Raw genomic sequence first — 18,043 nt, forward strand, 5'->3', positions numbered from 1 at the left:
TTTTCAGTGTGCCTCCAATCTTCCATCATGGCTCAGCTTGCTAACTGAGCCATTTCTTGAGTCCATCTTATGGGTAGACCAGTAGTTCTCAGCTTCACATTGGAGTCATCTGATACGGTAATAATGGTCTGACATGTCCTAATCTTGGTAACCTGTGAATATGTTACATTACATGGCAAAGGGGAATTAATGTAGCAGATGGATTTGTTATTGTAAATCAGCTGACTTTAAGATAGATTATTCTTGATAATCTGGGTGGGCCCAACACAATCACAAGGGTCTTGAAATGTGGGAGGGGGGGCAGAAAAGTAAATGTCAGAGTGATCCAATATGAGCAAGATTCGACTGATGGTTGCTGGCTTTGAAGATTTAAAGAGCTCTTCACTTCGACTCAGGTCATGATCCTGGAGTCCTGGGATCGAGTCCCACATCAGGCTACCTGCTTGGCGGGGAGTCTGCTTCTCCCTCTAACCCTCCCCCCTCTCATGTGCTCTCTCTCTCTCATTCTCTCTCAAATAAATAAAATCTTAAAAAAAATAAAGAACTCTTCAGCCTCTAGAACCTGGAAAAGGTGAGAGAACTGATTCTCCTAGCCTAGAGTCTCCAATAAGGAATGCAAATCTGCCAACATCTTGATTTTAGCCCAGTGAGACCTCTTTCGGACTTCTGCGCTATAGACATAAAAGATAATAAATGTGTTTTGTTTTAAGCCACGAAGTCCGTGGTAAATCCTTACAGCAGTAATAGAAAACTAATATACCTGGGGAACTTTTTTGTGTGTGATAAGAACTTTTAAGATCTACTCTTAATAACTTTCAAATATGCAATATAGTATTTTTTTTAAAAGATTTTTTATTTATTTTGACAGAGACACAGCGAGAGAGGGAACACAAGCAGAGGGAGTGGGAGAGGGAGAAGCAGGCTTCCCACTGAGCAGGGAGCCTGACGCGGGGCTTGATCCCAGGACCCTGGGATCATGACCTGAGCCAAAGGCCAGACACCCGACAACTGAGCCACCCAGGCGCCCCTGCAATACAGTATTATGTCCCCATGACTTATTTTTTTTTTTTTTTAAGATTTTATTTATTTATTTGACAGAGAGAGAGAGCGAGAGAGGGAACACAAGCAGGGGGACTGGGAGAGGGAGAAGCAGGCTTCCCACCGAGCAGGGAGCCCGATGTGGGGCTCGATCCCAGGACCCTGGGATCATGACCTGAGCCGAAGGCAGACGCTTAACGACTGAGCCACCCAGGCGCCCCTCCCCATGACTTATTTTATACCTTTTTTGTACCTTTTGACCTCCTTCACTCATTGCACCCACCTTTCCCCCCACCCCACCCGCACCTCTGGCAACCCTCAATCTGTTCTATCTGTGAGCTTGGTTTTGGGGTCTTTGTTGTTTTTTTAAGATTCTACATGTAAGTAAGAGCATATGATAATTGTCTTTGTCTCTTGGACTTATTTCACTTAGCATAATGGCCTCAAAGTCCTCCATGTTGTCTCAAATGGCAAGATTTCATTCTTTTTTATGGCAGAATATTCCATTATATATATGTACCACATCTTCTTTATCCATTCATCCAATGATAGACACTTAGGTTGTTTTTATATCTTGGATATTATAAATAATGCTGCAGTAAACATGGGGGGACACATATATCTTTTCGAGTTACTATTTTAATTTTCTTCAGATTAATACCCAGAAGTGGAATTGCTAGATTGTAAGGTAGCTCTATTTTTAATTTTTTGAGGAACCGCCGTACTGTTTTCCATGGTGGCTGCATCATTTTACATCCCCACCAACAGTGTACTACCTGGGAAACTAAAAAAATACTTAGGTTTGGGTACCACCCCTAGAGATTCTTCATTTAATTGGTCTGGGAGGCAGCCTATGCATCAGACTTATCAAAAGCTTTCTAGGTGATAATGTGCAGCCAAAGTTGAGGACCATGAGGTAAAGGTTATGTGAGTGGTTGTGTTATTAGGCTATGCTATTCCCATTACTGGCTTAGCTCTGAGATGCAAGCAGCAACAGTCACTTGATGGAATATGCTCTCCTCCCACTTTGTCTAGGAAAAACACACTGTGTTTGCCTTTACTCAGACTCACAACACTCTTACACTGGATGTGTAAGGTTTTTTTCTCCATACGAAGCAATGCTCCAACTTGTCAACACCAACAAGGTGTCATACAGTTCCAGTCAAATCAGACACTTCTGCCTGAAGTTAGTGCAGACCTAGAGACTCCTCACCCCGCTTCATATGTGTCTCAAAATCACGAGCCTAGGTTGTCGCTTGTGCTTCTCAGCAATTAACTGTAAGTCACAGGTTCCCATGGCCCCTACTCAGCTTTGATAATTTGCTAAAGCAGCTCACAAAACTCAGGACAACTGTTAACTTAGATTACCAGTTTATTATAAAAGGATATAATTCAGGAACAAGCAGAATGAAGAGATGCACGAGGCAAGGTGTCTGGGTAGGGGTGTGGAGCTTCCATGCCCTCTGGGCATGCCACCCTCCTTGCACTTCCACGTGTTCACCCACCTGAAAACTCTCAGAACCTGTACTCTTGGATTTTTATGGACGCTTCATCATGTAGGTATGACAGATTGTTAACTCAATTTCCAGCCCTTCTCCCTTCCCCAGAGAATGAGAAGGGAGCTGAAAATTCCAAGCTTCGTCTTGAACCATGGCTTCATCTTTCTGGTGACCAGTTCCCATCCAAGAACCTACCAAGAGTCACCTCATTAGAACAAAAGATGCTTCTATCACTCAGGAAATTACAGGAATTTCCAGAGCTCTGTGTCAGGAACTGGGGTCAAAAACCAACTGGGGGACTCCTGGGTGGCTCAGTCAGTTAAGTCTCTGCCTTTGGGTCAGGTCATGATCCCAGGGTCCTGGGATCAAGTCCCACATCGGGCTCCTTGCTCAGCAGGGAGCCTGCTTCTCCCTCTCCCTCTGCTCTCTCGCTCTCTCAAATGAATAAAAAATCTTAAAAAAAAGAAACCAGTTGGTATTTTGTATTATTTCATACATCTATACACCTGTGCACACTTCACCTCTTTGCCCTTTGAGTGGATGACGGTACGGCAAGATCAGCTTGCTGCATAGGGTGATTTTGTCCATGGAGCACCGCAGCCTACTCCCCACTGTGACTGGGCCCTGAGTGTACTTCCTGAGGGCTAAAGAAAGCCCAAAGACTTCATTAAACCATAGGTAATCCAGTTTTTCTCTTGTGGTTTGTCTTGCCATTTGGTTTCTACAAATATGTCAAGTAATGGTTGATAAGAAGTAGAATTCTTTTTTTTTTTTTTTTTAAGATTTTATTTGAGAGAGAGAGCACCAGAGGGTGTGGGGAGGGGCAGAGGGAGAGGGACAAGCAGACTCCCTGCTGAGCTGGGAGCCAGACATGGGGCTTGATCCCAGGACCCCGGGATCATGACCTGAGCCAAAGTCAGATGCTTAACGGACTGAGCCACCCAGGGGCCCCAAGAAGTAGAATTCTTAAGTTGAGTTTTCCTTATATTCAATAGGCTTTTATTTATTTGTTTATTTTTGGAGATGCTGTTCTGTGCTAGACTCCATGCTTGTGCTGAGGATAGAAAGGAAAGAGATACAGTTCCTGATGTTACAGAGCTCACTGACTAGCTTGGGAGATAAGTTGCAACACATGGATGAGTTCTGGAACCACATGTGCATAAAGTGTGAGGAATGCACAGAAGATGGTCAGGTGTTTGCTGGGAGTCTTGGATCCTTATTAGACAGGTAAGGGTCTGGTTTCAATAAAAATGCCCCTCAAGTTTAGATTGAAGGTGGGACCCACTGTTTTGTTTTCCTAGCTCAGGTCTGAGCTGGTTCCCATGCTTCCCAGTAGATGGCACTAAAGATCACACTGGAGTTTGGGGTGTCTACAAAATTCCCCTTGGGAGAACAGAATTCTTCCAAGGAGCTGTTTCACATGAATCATATTTCCTGCTTTTTTTCTCTCATGCCTGGGCCCAGACTCCTACTTTGCCTATTTTTCTCTCTCTTCACTCAATACCTTATCCACTCTGCTCTTCCACTATCACCCTTTCTGCCTTCCCATACATATGGAGAGATGATTCTCTCCAGTCAAGGAGATCCGCCATGGTGGAACACTGCACAGAGGCAGAGGTCCCTTTGCCTCCCATCCCTGACTTGAGAAGCAATGGTGGAAACAGAGCAATGGGATGATGCTAATAGAATGTAAAGGAACGTAAATCTAGGAAGCACACAAGAAATAAAAATATACCTGAGCTTGCATATCAAGTTTTCTGCCAGGATGTAAGTGATTTCTATCATAGTAGTAAAATAGTACATGTGGGAAAGGTTGGAAAAAATATACTTTGATTGAAATAATGGATTTGGATTTTTTTAAATGCCAACCCACCTGTAGTGGTTTGACTAGTGGCCTCAAAAAAGTAATGTCCAAATCTTAACCCCTGGATCCTGTAAATGGGACCTTCATTTGGAAAAAAGGGTCTTTGAAAGTGTAATTAAGGATCTTGAAATGAAATCATCCTGGATTTTGAATCCAAAGACAAGATCTTAGAATAAAAGGGAAGACAGAGACAGGTGAGACACACAGGGGAAAAGACCATTGAACACAGAGGCAGATGGGAGAGATGCATCCACAAACTGAGAATAGTTAACAGCCACCAGAAGCAAGGAAAGCGGCTTGGAATGATTCTCCCTCAGAGCCAGAAGCAACCAGTCATGACAACACCTTGACTGAGCATTTCTGACCACAATTGTAGGAGAGTAAATTTCTGTTGTTTTAAGCCATCTGATTTGTGATAGTTTATTTCAGCAGCCTCAGGAGATGAATACACTGCCTAAAAGGGTTTTGTCTGCACTGTTGTACAGAGCCTGAGATTGTATGGCCTCTGGGCCACGTGCTACCTACAGAGGTCTTCAGCCTTCGTAGGACATTATTTGTAAAATCTGGGTTTCTAGCTGCTTTTGAAAACTTGGAAGCTCTGGCAATGCTGGGCTCATGTTCACACTTGGTTAGAACTGGTAAGCGTCTGTCTCTTTTTGATCAGTCATGTTTGCTACAGTCCCCAGTGTTCCCTTTCTGCCTCCTTCATGCAGTTATGTTATATGCCTCGGCCTGCAGCCGTGTGAGTTTGGAGCTCCTGTATTTGCACCAGGACTGGCAGGTTAAGAGAGACAGTCCTTTCCTTTAGAATAAGGGGAAAGGAGCCCCTGACTTTATAGTCAGTGGTTTGGGGAGATTAGCATATGACAGCACAGTATATAAGGTGGTTTTGAAATTTTGTTGCTCAATAAAACCACCTGAGGACCATTTTCCATATGCAGATTTGAAACCCTATCCCAGACCTACTATAGCAGAATCTTGGGTATCTGTATGGGGTGATGGAGTGGACAGGGGTTGAGCCCTGGAATCTGCATTTTTAAAAGCTCTGAAGCAATTCTGATCATAAATGGGCCTTAGACCAGCTGCCAGAGGGCATTATCTTCTAGGACTAAGAACAGGAGGCAGTGGGGATTTGTTATCCCACCAGAAATCTTTGAAGTATATTGTTTTTAAAAAGTCTTTTCTCAAGTTAAAAATAGAATTACCTTTTGACCCAGCAATTGCACTACTAGGTATGTACCCCAAAGATACAAATGTAGTGATCCGAAGGGGCATCTGCACCCCAATGTTTATAGCAGCAATGTCCGCAATAGCCAAACTATGGAGAGAGCCCAGATGTCCATCGACAGATGAATGGATAAATAAGTGGTACATGTATGCAATGGAATATTACTCAGCCATCAAAAAGAATGAACTCTTACCATTTACAACGATGTGGACTGAACTAGAAGGTATTATGCTGAGCGAAGTAAGTCAGAGAAAGCCAATTATATGATTTCACCCATATGTGGAGTTTAAGAAACAAAACAGAGGATCATAGGGGAATGGAGGGAAAAATAAAATAAGATGAAATCAGAGCAGGAGACAAACCATAAGACTTTTTTTTTTTCAAGATTTTATTTATTAATTTGACAGAGAGAGACACAGCGAGAGAGGGAACACAAGCAGGGGGAGTGGGAGAGGGAGAAGCAGGCTTCCCGCCGAGCAGGGAGACTGATGCAGGGCTTGATCCCAGGACCCTGGGATCATGACCTGAGCCGAAGGCAGATGCTTAATTACTGAGCCACCCAGGCACCCAAGAGACTCTTAACCATAGGAAACAAACTGAGGGTTGCTGAAAGGGAGGTGGGTGGAGGGTGGGGTAACTGGATGATAAACATTAAGGAGGGCACTTGATGTAATGAGCACTGGGTGTTATATGCAACTGATGAATCACTGAACTCTACCTCTGAAACTAATATACTATATGTTAATTCATTGAATTTAAATAAATTTAAATTACATTAAAAAAATCTTTTCTCAAGCAAATTGGAATGATTTGCATTATTTTGTGGAGACAAGGTTTCAATTCATTAGATTCTTTCTATTTAGGTATCTATCAACCAAGGATATCAAAACCAGGTAGTTCCTTTAATAAAATCATAAAAACACTAAATTAGTATTATAGTGATATATTTTACTTATCTAGGCAATCTATTCATAAAAACTTTATTCTCTCTCTTTTAATGGTGGGTGGGAGCAAGCTGCAAAGATGGTCTACAGGGCTTGTTGACCTGCCGATGGAGTCTGAAGAGCACCATCTTGTAGGCAGAGCACTGGATAGGTTGAGATTTAATCCACAACTCTGAAATAATGACTTCCAGCTTTCTTCTTTAAAAGAAAGCTGGGGTCTCTACCAGTCTCCCGAGGATGCTAGTAGACCACCTGAAGGAATGAGTAAGGAAATGTGAGGGTATTCACAGAAAGTTGTTAGGCAAAATAAAACTACCTTTATTTTGATCAAGGCAGGTTACATACATTTGGTGATTCTCCAAAGCATTGCATACAGATTCAGTTCACAAGTATCTTATTAAATGATTCCTTTATTTGAGAAACATTTATGGATAAATATTCAGTGCCATGAGCCAGGCACTGTTCTATTGCACTAGAAATATTACAGTAAAGAAAGGCAAAAGTAAGTCTCTGCTCTCGCAAACCTAATATATGATGATGAAAATGAAATGATAGCTTTGTTAGTATGTGGTGGGTGCTTTTCATGGAAAGCATGTTATGTGGGTTATATTAACTTATTAATTTTTAAGGCACTTATGCCAATATGTCCTACAGGAAACCACAGTTGATCTCTCACTGAATTCTATTAATTCACAGAAGCCAGGAAGTACAATTTTTCAAGTTAAGTTTCAGGGGTAGCACCAACTGAATGTTTGCTTACCTAGTTCTCTCCTTAAAAGGGATATTTTTCTTATGGCCACCTCAACATATACACCTCTGCTGAGAGAATGGATGAGCCCCAGGCCATTTGGAAACTGGATAACAGAAAAATTTCCTACAGAGAGCTCTTGGAGGGGCACCTGAGTGGCTCAGTCGGTTGAGTCTGCCTTCGGCTCGGGTCATGATCCCAGGGTCCTGGGATCGAGTCCTACATTGGGCTCCTTGCTCAGAGGGGGCCAGCTTCTTCTCCCTCTGCCTGCCCCCCCTTTCTTTCTCTCTGACAAATAAATAAAATCTTTAAAAACAAAACAAAGAGCTCTTGGAATGGGCTAGGCCACTCAACCCATCTGGATATCACATGGAAGATCCAGGTCTTCCCTTGACCCAAGGTTAATGACATTCCTTTTCAATTCTGCTTCCCCTGGCACAGCACAGTCATGGTAGGGAAGGCTGGCCAATGAGTTACAAGTTAATTAGACTGATTACAGGGCATTCACTCCTAAGAAAGGGCAGAGCCAGGACTAGAATCTGTATCTCCAGGCTCCCAATCCAGTTCTTTCTACCATCCCATGCTGTCCATCTTTTCTCTTTGAGCACAAGAGTTTGGAACCCTAGCAACATGACAATCTTAAAATATAATCTCTGTTTTGCTAGCAAATCACAATGGAGGAACTGAGAATGGTTCTGATGTCCTAGCAGAGTGCCTAAGAGGTGAAACAGCTGTGGAAAGGCATCAGTGCAGAAGTGGCAGGTGATACTGAAACCCAGAGCTGCAGTGGCTCTCAGAGCAGAGCTCAGCCCTCCCAGAGCTAAGACATCCAGGAAGCATTTCAAGGCTCTTCTTCCTTCATCATTAAAGTTAGGATTTGCCTGAAGACCCCATTCAGATCACTGAAATGAATTTATTTGACTGTGCCTGCAGAACCCTGGGGTCTTTTTAGAGGCATTTTAGAGGGAAGACTTCTATGAACATGCTAAGAAGACGTAGGCAATCTTACTTTCAGCATATCTGAAAGTGATGAGTGGTGAAGGCGACCCTCTGAAAAGCCAGCATTTAAAGCTAGTGGGGAGCCAGGATCACAAGATAACTTATATTTTCCTAATGTATGCTCTTAGATTCCTGTCTTATAGATAAGAATGCTTAGAGATCATTGTTTTCGGCTGGCTTGTCATGAAGAGCTCTTTTTCCAATGGACGTATCCCAAATTTCCTCCTTCCTACCAGTCTACAGGTATGAATGAGGCCACATTAACCGTGATCCTTCAGATTTCCTAAACCTCTTGTTCCCACTTGCATCCTCTCCTCCCACCCCCACACCCATCAGTCTTGGCTTTGAGCCACAATTCTCAGGCTTCTGCTCGGGTCTCCCCCAGGTTTGTCAGTTGAAGGCTGCCTGCACCACCCTTCCTGTTCTCTCCCTGAGAGCACTGTTCTGTCTCTCTGCACTCCGGAAGCTGCAAAGCGCTCAAGATGTCAAAATGGAAATGCATCACCTTCTCTGCCCCAGAACCTCACTGGACCCTGTGTAGAAATGGGGAGGATGCCTGTCTCTCTCCTCCTCTTCTCAAATAGTGCTGGTTGGGGGCTAGGCCTGGCCTCTCAGGGGCTTGTCAGCTTCTGCCAGGAGTGGTCTCAGGAGGTACCAGCTTCACCCTTGTGGGCCTTCTACTCGTCTCTCGCAGGCAAAGTGGTGTCTGCTGGCCTTTATCACACATACTTGGGCTCCACAGAATCCTCTGTATGGGGCTTCTCCTAGGACCTACACTAGCTGGGGAGCTGCAGACAGACAGGAACAGGAGTGGAAACTTAGCTGCTTTTGTTCATTTCTTCCTTCTTTCAGCATTTATCAAGCACCGGCCACATGCCAAATACTACGCTGGGGCAGTGGGGGTACAGAAGTCAAGAACCTTGCATTTTTGATAAGCCATTAAATTGGGTTAGGTTGCCAAAGATAATGGCTCTGGGACATGAGGGTAGTGAGGAGTGAAGCCAGCCCAGCCTCTCTCACTTCGCCAGCCTCTCTGAGGGCATTGCTGAGAGCGGGTAGCTGCGAGCTTTGGGAAAACCGAACGCGAAGATGATTAAGCAGTTTACTTTCAAAACTTGGCCCTATACTTTTTCTGGTGAGGAAAGAGCTCCCCTAGCCAGGAGTTAAGATCCTGTTAGTTTATGGTTGTAAAACATAGTTGTTAAAAGGAAAAATTAGCATTTATTTAGGACCCACTATGTGAGAGGTACCTTACAAATGTTATATAATTTTTAATTTGCTGATGTTTTGTTGAGGATTTTTGTATCTATATTTTTAAGGGATATTAGTTTTAATTTTCATTTTATCTCTTTATTGTCTTTTTTCTTTCTTCCTCCTCTTCCTCTTCCTCCTCCTCTTCTTTTTTTCTTCTCCTTCTTCTTCCTGATGTGTTTATCTGACTTTAGTATCAGAATAATGCTGGCCTAATAGAATGAGTTAGGAATTATTCCCTCCTCTTCAATTTTTAAAAAAAATATTTTATTTATTTATTTGACAGAGAGAGACACAGCGAGAGAGGGAACACAAGCAGGGGGAGTGGGAGAGGGAGAAGCAGGCTTCCCGCTGAGCAGGGAGCCCGATGCGGTGCTCGATCCCAGGACCCTGGGATCATGACCTGAACCAAAGGCAGATGCTTAATGACTGAGCCACCCAGACGCCCTCCTCTTCAATTTTTTGAAAGAATTTGATGATTGGTGTTAATTCTTCCTTAAATATTTGGTAGAATTGATGTGTGAAGCTGTATTGTTACATAATTTTTAAAAGGCAGTTTTATTAAGGTATAATTGACATACAACTAACTGCACATGTTTAGATCATACAGTTTGGTAAATTTTAACAGTTGTATACACCATCACCACGCTCAAGATAATGAACACAGCCATCACCCTAAAAATTTCTTTGTAATCCCTTGGTCACATTTATTTGTATCCCATTACTTGTCCTCAGGCAATCAGTGGTCTGTTTTCTGTCACTATAGATTAGTTTACTTTTTTTTTAAATGATTTTATTTATTTATTTCAGAGAGAGAGAGTGCACACAAGTGGAGGGGAGGGGCAGAGGGAGAAGCAGGCTCCCCACTGAGCAGGGAGCCCGATGTGGGGACTCGATCCCAGGACGCCGGGATCATGACCTGAGCCAGAGGCAGATGCTTAACTAACTGAGCCACCCAGGCACCCCGATTAGTTTATATTTTCTAGGATTTTATATTAATGGACTCACACTGTATCTACTCTTTTTTATTTGACTATTTTCACTCAGCATAATTATTTTGAGATTCACCATGCTCTTGTTTCTATCCATACTTCACTCATTTTCATTGCTGAGGAGTATTCCATTGTTTGGATACCCCACAAGTTGTTTATCCATCCGCCTGTTGGTGAATATTTAAGTCTTTTACAGTTTTGGCTGGTAAAAAAAGAAAGCTGCTGTGTTCAAGTTTTTGAATGGATATATGCTTTCATTTTTCTTGGGTAAATAACCTAAGAGTGGAATGAATGTGTTCTATGGTAAGTGTATGTCTAACTTCTTAAGGAGCTACTAAACTGTCTTCTGAAGTTGTTGTGTCATCTTCCATCCCCACCAGCACTATAGAGAGCTCCAATTGCCCATGTCTTTGCCAGTATTTACTCTGGTCAGTCTTTATAATTTTAGACATTGTAATAGGTATGTAGTGGTAATAGCTAACGATATTGAACATCCTTCCATGTGTTTATTTGCCATATGTATATTTTCTTTGGTGAAATATCTGTTCAAATCTTTTGCCTATTTAAAAAATTGAGTCGTTTCTTATTATTCAGGTGAGAGTTCTTTATATATCCTAGACTTGTGTCTTTTATCAGATATAAGATTTGCAATTTTCTCTCAGTCTGTGGCATGTCACTTAAGAGTGTCTCTTGAAAAGCAAACATTATTTTGATGAAGTACAATTTATCAATTTATTCTTTTATGGACCATGCTTTTGACCCATATCTAAGAAATTGTTGGCTAACCCAAAGTCACATAGATTGTCTTCTCTGTTTTCCTCTAGAAGTTTCAGAGTTTTAGGTTTTATATTTAGGTGTAGGATCTATTTTGAGTTAATTTTGTGTATGGTGTGAGTTATGGATCAAATTGTTTTGTTTTGTTTTTTAATATGGATATCTAATTGCTCTGGAAACTTTTGCTGAAAAGACTATCTTTTTTTCTGCTAAATTGCCTTTACACTTTTGTCAAAATCAATTGTTCAAATATGTGTGGGTCTATTTCTGGACTCTTTATTCTGTTCTATTAAGCTACTTGTCTATCTTTATGCCAATACCACTCAGTCTAGATGATTCTAACTTTATAGTAAATCTTGAATTCAAATAGTGTTAAGTCCTCCAAAGTTGTTTTTCTTTTTTTCTTCTTCTAGGTCTTTTGCTTCCATATGAATTTTAAAATCAGGTTGTCAATATTGACACACACAAAGGTCTATTGGAATTTTGATTGGTATTGCATTAAATCTACAGATTAATTTGAGGAGAATTTACATAATTAAAATATTAGATCTTCTTTTTAAAAAAGAGAGAGAGAGAGCATGAGTAGGGGGAGGGGCAGACGGAGGGGGGCAAAGAATCCCAAGCAGATTCCCAATGAGTGGGGAGCCCAGCGTGGGACTTAATCTTATGACCCTGAGATCGTGACCTGAGCTGAAGCCAAGTGTCACATGTTTAACCAACTGAGCCACCCAGGCTCCCCAAAATATTGAATCTTCTGATCCATGAACATAGTATATCTTTTCATTTATTTAGGTATTCTTTAATTCTCTCATTGATCTTTAATAGTTTTTAATGTATAAGTAGTATGCATCTTTTGTCAGATTTATTTCTAAGTACTTCATATTTTTAATGCTATTGTAAATAGTATTTTAAAATTTCAGTTTATGATTCTTGCTAGTATAGGGACATACATTGATTTTTGTGCATTAATCTTATACACTGAAAGTTTACTAAACTCATTTATTCCAGGAGCATTTTTCTTTTCAGATTCCACAGGATTTTCTTCATAAGCAATCATGTCACCTGTGAATTAAGAGTTTTACTTTTCCTTTTCAATTTTATACCTTTCATGTGGTTTTCTTGCCTTATTAGACTGGCTAGAACCTCTAGTACAATGTTGAACAAAAATGGTGAGAGCACACATCCTTACTTGTTCCTGTCTAGGGGAAGGCATTCAGTCTTTCACCACTATTAATGATATTAACTGTAAATTTTTCATAGCCACTCTTTATCAGGTTGAGGAATTTGCCTTCTATTCCAAGTTTACTGAGAGGTATATATATATGTGTGTGTGTGTGTGTGTGTCTATGTGAGTGTGTGTATGTGTATATATATATATATAATCAGAAATATTTTGTCAAATATGTTTTCTGTATTGAAATTTTTCCTTTTTTTTTTCTTTTTCTGTTAACATGGTGAATACATTAGTTGATTTTTAAAAAGTCAATCATGTATTTCTGGGGAAAAACTCACATAAGCATGTGTTAGCCTTTTAAAATACTGTTTGATTAGATTTGCTGAAATTTTCTTAAGAATTTTTGCATTGACTGGGTGCCTGGGTGGCTCAGTCAGTTAAGCGTCTGCCTACAGCTCAGGTCATGATCTCAGGGTCCTGGGATCCAGCCCTGCATCCAGCTATCCAGCTCTCTGTTCAGCGGGGGTCTGCTTCTCCCTCTCTCTCTGTGCTCTCTCTCTCTCTTTCTCGCTCTCTCTCTCAAATAAATAAATAAAATCTTTATTTTTAAAAAAAGAATTTTTGCATTGATGTTTGTGAGGAACATGAATCAGTAATTTTCTTTCCTGAAATATCTTTGCTGGTTTTGGTATCAGTGTAATGGTTGCTTTGTAGAATGAGTTGGGAATATTCTTGCCCCTCCAATTATCTGGAAATATTTTTACAGATTGGAAACGTTCTTTCCTTAAATCTTTGTACAACTCACTGGTGAATTCATCTGAGTCTCGAGAGTTTCATCTGTGTTACAGTTTTTTTTTTTTTTTTTTTTTTTTTAAGATTTATTTATTAGAGAGAGAGCGTGGTGGGGGAGGGGGAGAGGGGGAGAGAGAGAGAGAGAAGCAGAATCCCCGCTAAGCGCAGAGCCCACTTGGGAGCTCGATGTCACGACCCTGAGATCATGACGTAAGCTGAAACCAAGAGTCTGATGCTTAACCGACTGCATCACCCAGGTGCCCTTCTTCTGTGTTACATTTTTTTTTTTTAATTTTTATTTCTTTATTTGAGAGAGAGAGACAGAGCATGAGCATGAGCAGGGGGGAGAAGGAATCAGAGGGAGAGGGAGAATCAGAGTCCCCACTGAGCAGGGAGCCCAATGTGGGGCTCCATCCCAGGACCCCCAAGATCATGACCCAAGTTGAAGGCTGATGCTTAACCTACTGAACCACCCAGGTGCCCCCTGTGTTACAGTTTTATAACTACCAATTTCATTTCTCTAGTAGATGTAAATTTTCCTCCTGAGTGAACTTTGGTAGTTTCTGTCTTTAAAGGAATTTTTGTCCTCTGCTTTGGTGACTCCAGTGATAATATAACTTGGAATTCTTGAGATTGTTCCACAGTTCACTGATGCTCTATTCATTTTTTTTCTCATCCTCTTTTCCTCTGTTTTATTTTTTGATAATTTCTTTTGTTGTATCTTCAAATTTACAAATGTTTTCTTCTTTAATGTTTAATCTGGCATTAATCCCATCCACTGTATTTTTCATCTCAGGAGTTTTATTGATTTATTGTATTAATTTATTTTTAACTAATTACTTTTTAAAGTAAGCTCTATGTCCCACATGGGGCTTGAACTCATGATTCTGAGATCAGAAGTCCCATGCTCTACCGATTAAACCAGCGAGGTGCCCCTCATCTCAGGAGTTTTAATTTTCATTTCTAGGAGTTTGTTTTGGGTCTTTTAATATCATATAAATCTCAAATATATTTAATCTCGCTCTAGCTTCTTAATGTGTGAAATACAGTTATAATGACTTTTTAATGTCCTTGTCTGTTCATTGTCCATCTGTATTTTTTGTGGTTGGTTTTGATTTTTTTCTCCTTGTTGTGGGTTGTTTTTTTCTGCTTCTTTGCCTGCTTGTTAATATTTGATTGGGTGCTGCACGTTGTAAATTTAAAATTTTAGAGTGCTGGATACATTTGTATACCTATAAATATTTTTGAGCTTTATTCCAGGACATAATTAAGTCACTTGGAAACAGTGTGATCCTTTTGAGTCTTGCTTTGGAGCTTTGTTAGTCAGAAACACAGGGGAGTGTTTAGTGTAAGGTTGATTTTGTGTGCCGCTTTTGAGGCAAAATCCTCCTGAGTGGTCTACCTAACATCCCACAGATTATTGTTTTCCACTCAGATAAATTAACTCTTCCCGATCCTGTGTCAGCTCTTGGGATTATTTTACTAATCTTTATAGTCCTCTACTGAATACTTGAGGGGACCCTCTGCCTTGCAAACTCTAGTCACTTGATCTGTCTGGACTCTCATCTGTGTATCTTTTTTTTTTTTTAAAGATTTTATTTATTTGACAGAGAGAGACACAGCGAGAGAGGGAACACAAGCAGGGGGAGTGGGAGGGGGAGAAGCAGGCTTCCTGCCGAGCAGAGAGCCCGATGTGGGGCTCGATCCCAGAACCCTGGGATCATGACCTGAGCCGAAGGCAGATGCCCAATGACTGAGCCACCCAGGCGCTCCTCATCTGTGTATCTTTAACTCACAGAGTCTACCAGGCTACATGTCAGTTTCATGGGCCAGGAACTCTCTCAAGACGCTAAACTGGCTCAATCATATGCCTACCTCATTTGTTTCCCATCTCTCAAGGGTTCATTGTCCTTTTATTGCCTGATGTCCAGTGTCTTGAAAATTATTGCTTCATGTATTTTGTCTTGTATTTCAGTTGTTTCAAGTGGGAGGGAAAATCTGATCCCTATTACTCCATTCTGTTGGAAATGGAAATATAGCATGTCATTTGATCCTAATAGCCTCGTTTTTCAGTATTTTTTTTTACCTCTATTTTTCCACATGAGAAAATTTTGCTTCAGAGAGGTTTAATTCTAAGCTAATTAAAAGTAAACCCAGGCTTTCAATCTAAGTATGTTTCCTTCCAAAGCCTGAGTTCTTTTCTCTGTGCTGGGCTCATGGAGTTGTCTGAAAGGCATTCAGGGCTGGGTTTTAGGCCAGTCTCTGACTTCAGTGATATGTATAAGCTTCATCAAGTCATGCAAATTTACTACGCCAGGGAGCTTAAGAGAACTTTTCAACTGCCCTGTTCCAGGACTACTGTCTAGGCCGTGACTGACTTCTCTTCCTATTAGCCACATTTCCCAGACTGATTTCCTGTCCCCTTTAAAGTAATAACCCCATCCTTTAAAGTTATTTTTCTTTAAAACTCCCTTCTCCTCCAAGTGCTTAGTGCAGTCCCTGGCACACAAAAAGTTCCTTGATAAATGATTAGTGAGTGAATAAATAAATGAGTGCATACATGGTTGGCTGAAGAGAAGGGTGTCCCTTCCTTGCTTCTTCCCCAACAACCACAGCAGGAGGGTCACAGGCCTCTGCGGTCTCTGGACACCAGTGAAATCACACTAGCATCAGTGATCCAGTGTCTGGCTCTGCTGGCTCCAGCAAGACCTCTAGGTCTCTTTTTTTTTCTTTTCTTAAAGACTGTATTTATTTATTTGAGAGAGAGAGAGCATGAGCAGGGGGAGCAGCAGAGAGAGGGACAAGCTGGCTCCCTGCTGAGTAGGGAGCCGGATGTGGGGCTCGATCCTGGGACCCTGAGATCCTGACCTGAGCCGAAGACAGATGCTTAACTGACTGAGCCACCCAGGCACCCTGATCTCTAGGTCTCTTGAAACTCTTTCCCCCCACTCTGTAACAGTATTTCTAAATTTTTAAGCATTCATGAAAGAATAACTACCAAATACTTCAAACTGTTGTGGGGGAAAAAGGCACCAACTATAATTATATAAATAGAGGGTGATAATTCTTTTTTTCCCTCAAGTCAAAAACCAAAATTCTGATTGTACTAGTTTTGGACTGTAAATGTCACCTGTTAGCAAGAAAGCCATGAATCTCATAAAAGGACACATTTCTTCCTAATATACCTCTCCTCTGGCACACTCTGCCATTACCAGGATGCTGGAGCGCTTTCCTCCTAGGAGGTTGTGTGCAGCCCAGTGGGCCGTGGAGCCAAGAGGAGGGGCCAGAATAGAATTTCTGCCCTAGTCCCACACGTACGTGTCTATGTCTTCAGGCATGGAGACATCCCCATTCATTGCTTGATTCCACAGAGAGGTTAGTCTTAGAGGTTGGCTTTTAGGGTCCTTGGGAATTCAGTGAAATTTAACTGCTGTTTATGGAACATGTGCTCTGTGCCCAGCTGGGTGCTCTTACAGAGGTGGTCTTTGGCTTTCTGTTTGGGGGAGGTCTCACTCCTTGACTCCTAGGTCTGAGGAGAGAACACTTAGCGGTAACACTTTGTGGCCTAGGTGGTTCAGCTTTGGAGAGAGACTGACAGCCCTGAAGGCTTACGGACCTCTGATAGTTTTAAGAATGCCAGAAGGTTCTCTGCCCTTTCTAATCCTCCCCCCAACCCCCCTGCAAGACTTGGAGATGCTAGTGTTTGGAATTGAGTTCAGGTAAATCCAGGGAAATATATAATATGATACAGGTGCTTTCATTTGCATTTTAATTGCTTATTAAATTTCACACTTAAAAGTGGGTGTTTGATATGTGTTAGTCATATCCACATGTTTATTCATTTCATACTTATAGTAGTTATTGGAGATAGATGCTAGCATTTTCTCCATTTCCCTCAGATGTGGAAACTGGAAAGAGTTGAGGCATTTGCCAGACAAGTCAGAAACTGAAGTTTAAGTAAAATTTGCTGTGCTGATTCTAGTTCCAATGGTCTCTTCACCATGGCCCTTTCTCTCAACAGGATTTCCTTATGAGCCAATGGTTTTAGCTCTTGTATTTACCGGCCAGTAGTAAACTGCATAGGTAGAAGAGAAAGCACTAACTTTGGCATTAGATAAACCTCATTTTAAATCCTGGATCCATCACTTAAAAGCTTTGTGACTTTGGCAAACTACTTAACTTCTCTGACTCTCAGTTTCTTTACCTATAAAGTGAGGATAAAAGTATCTGCCTTCCAGGGTTGTTGTTTTAAATATTCTGAGAGATTATGTATCTAAATGGCTGGTGCACTAAATACTGAATTATCTACTACTAGCCATACAGTTCTCATGTTTTTCATGATGCAGCATCTCATTCCAGCTGAAGCTTCACCTCCATAAATCCTTCCCTTATTATTTTAGGCTTCATAAATCCATCTCTTCTCTGAGTTACAGCAGTTAAAACCTCTACTGTCCTATTTAACAATTAGTTATATATTGTTCTATGTTCTTAGTCTCAGTCCCTGACTAGATCGGAAGCTTTGGGGAGCTGTTGGAGTAGATCTGAGTTCTCCGTATATTGTTGAATACATTCTAGGTATGCAATACATACTTTATGCAGTGTGATGGCTTAGGTTCTGTGGGGAGTAATTCTTGTAATCATGGTAGGAAATAGAAGCCAGGCTTTTCCAGTGCCACCGGCCTGTACTAACATGTATAGGTCATATTGTTATAGAGATAGGGAGCAGATGGAAGGCAGAAT

This window comes from Phoca vitulina, unplaced genomic scaffold, assembly GCF_004348235.1.
Source record: "Phoca vitulina isolate PV1807 unplaced genomic scaffold, GSC_HSeal_1.0 scaffold73, whole genome shotgun sequence".
NCBI lineage: Eukaryota > Metazoa > Chordata > Mammalia > Carnivora > Phocidae > Phoca > Phoca vitulina.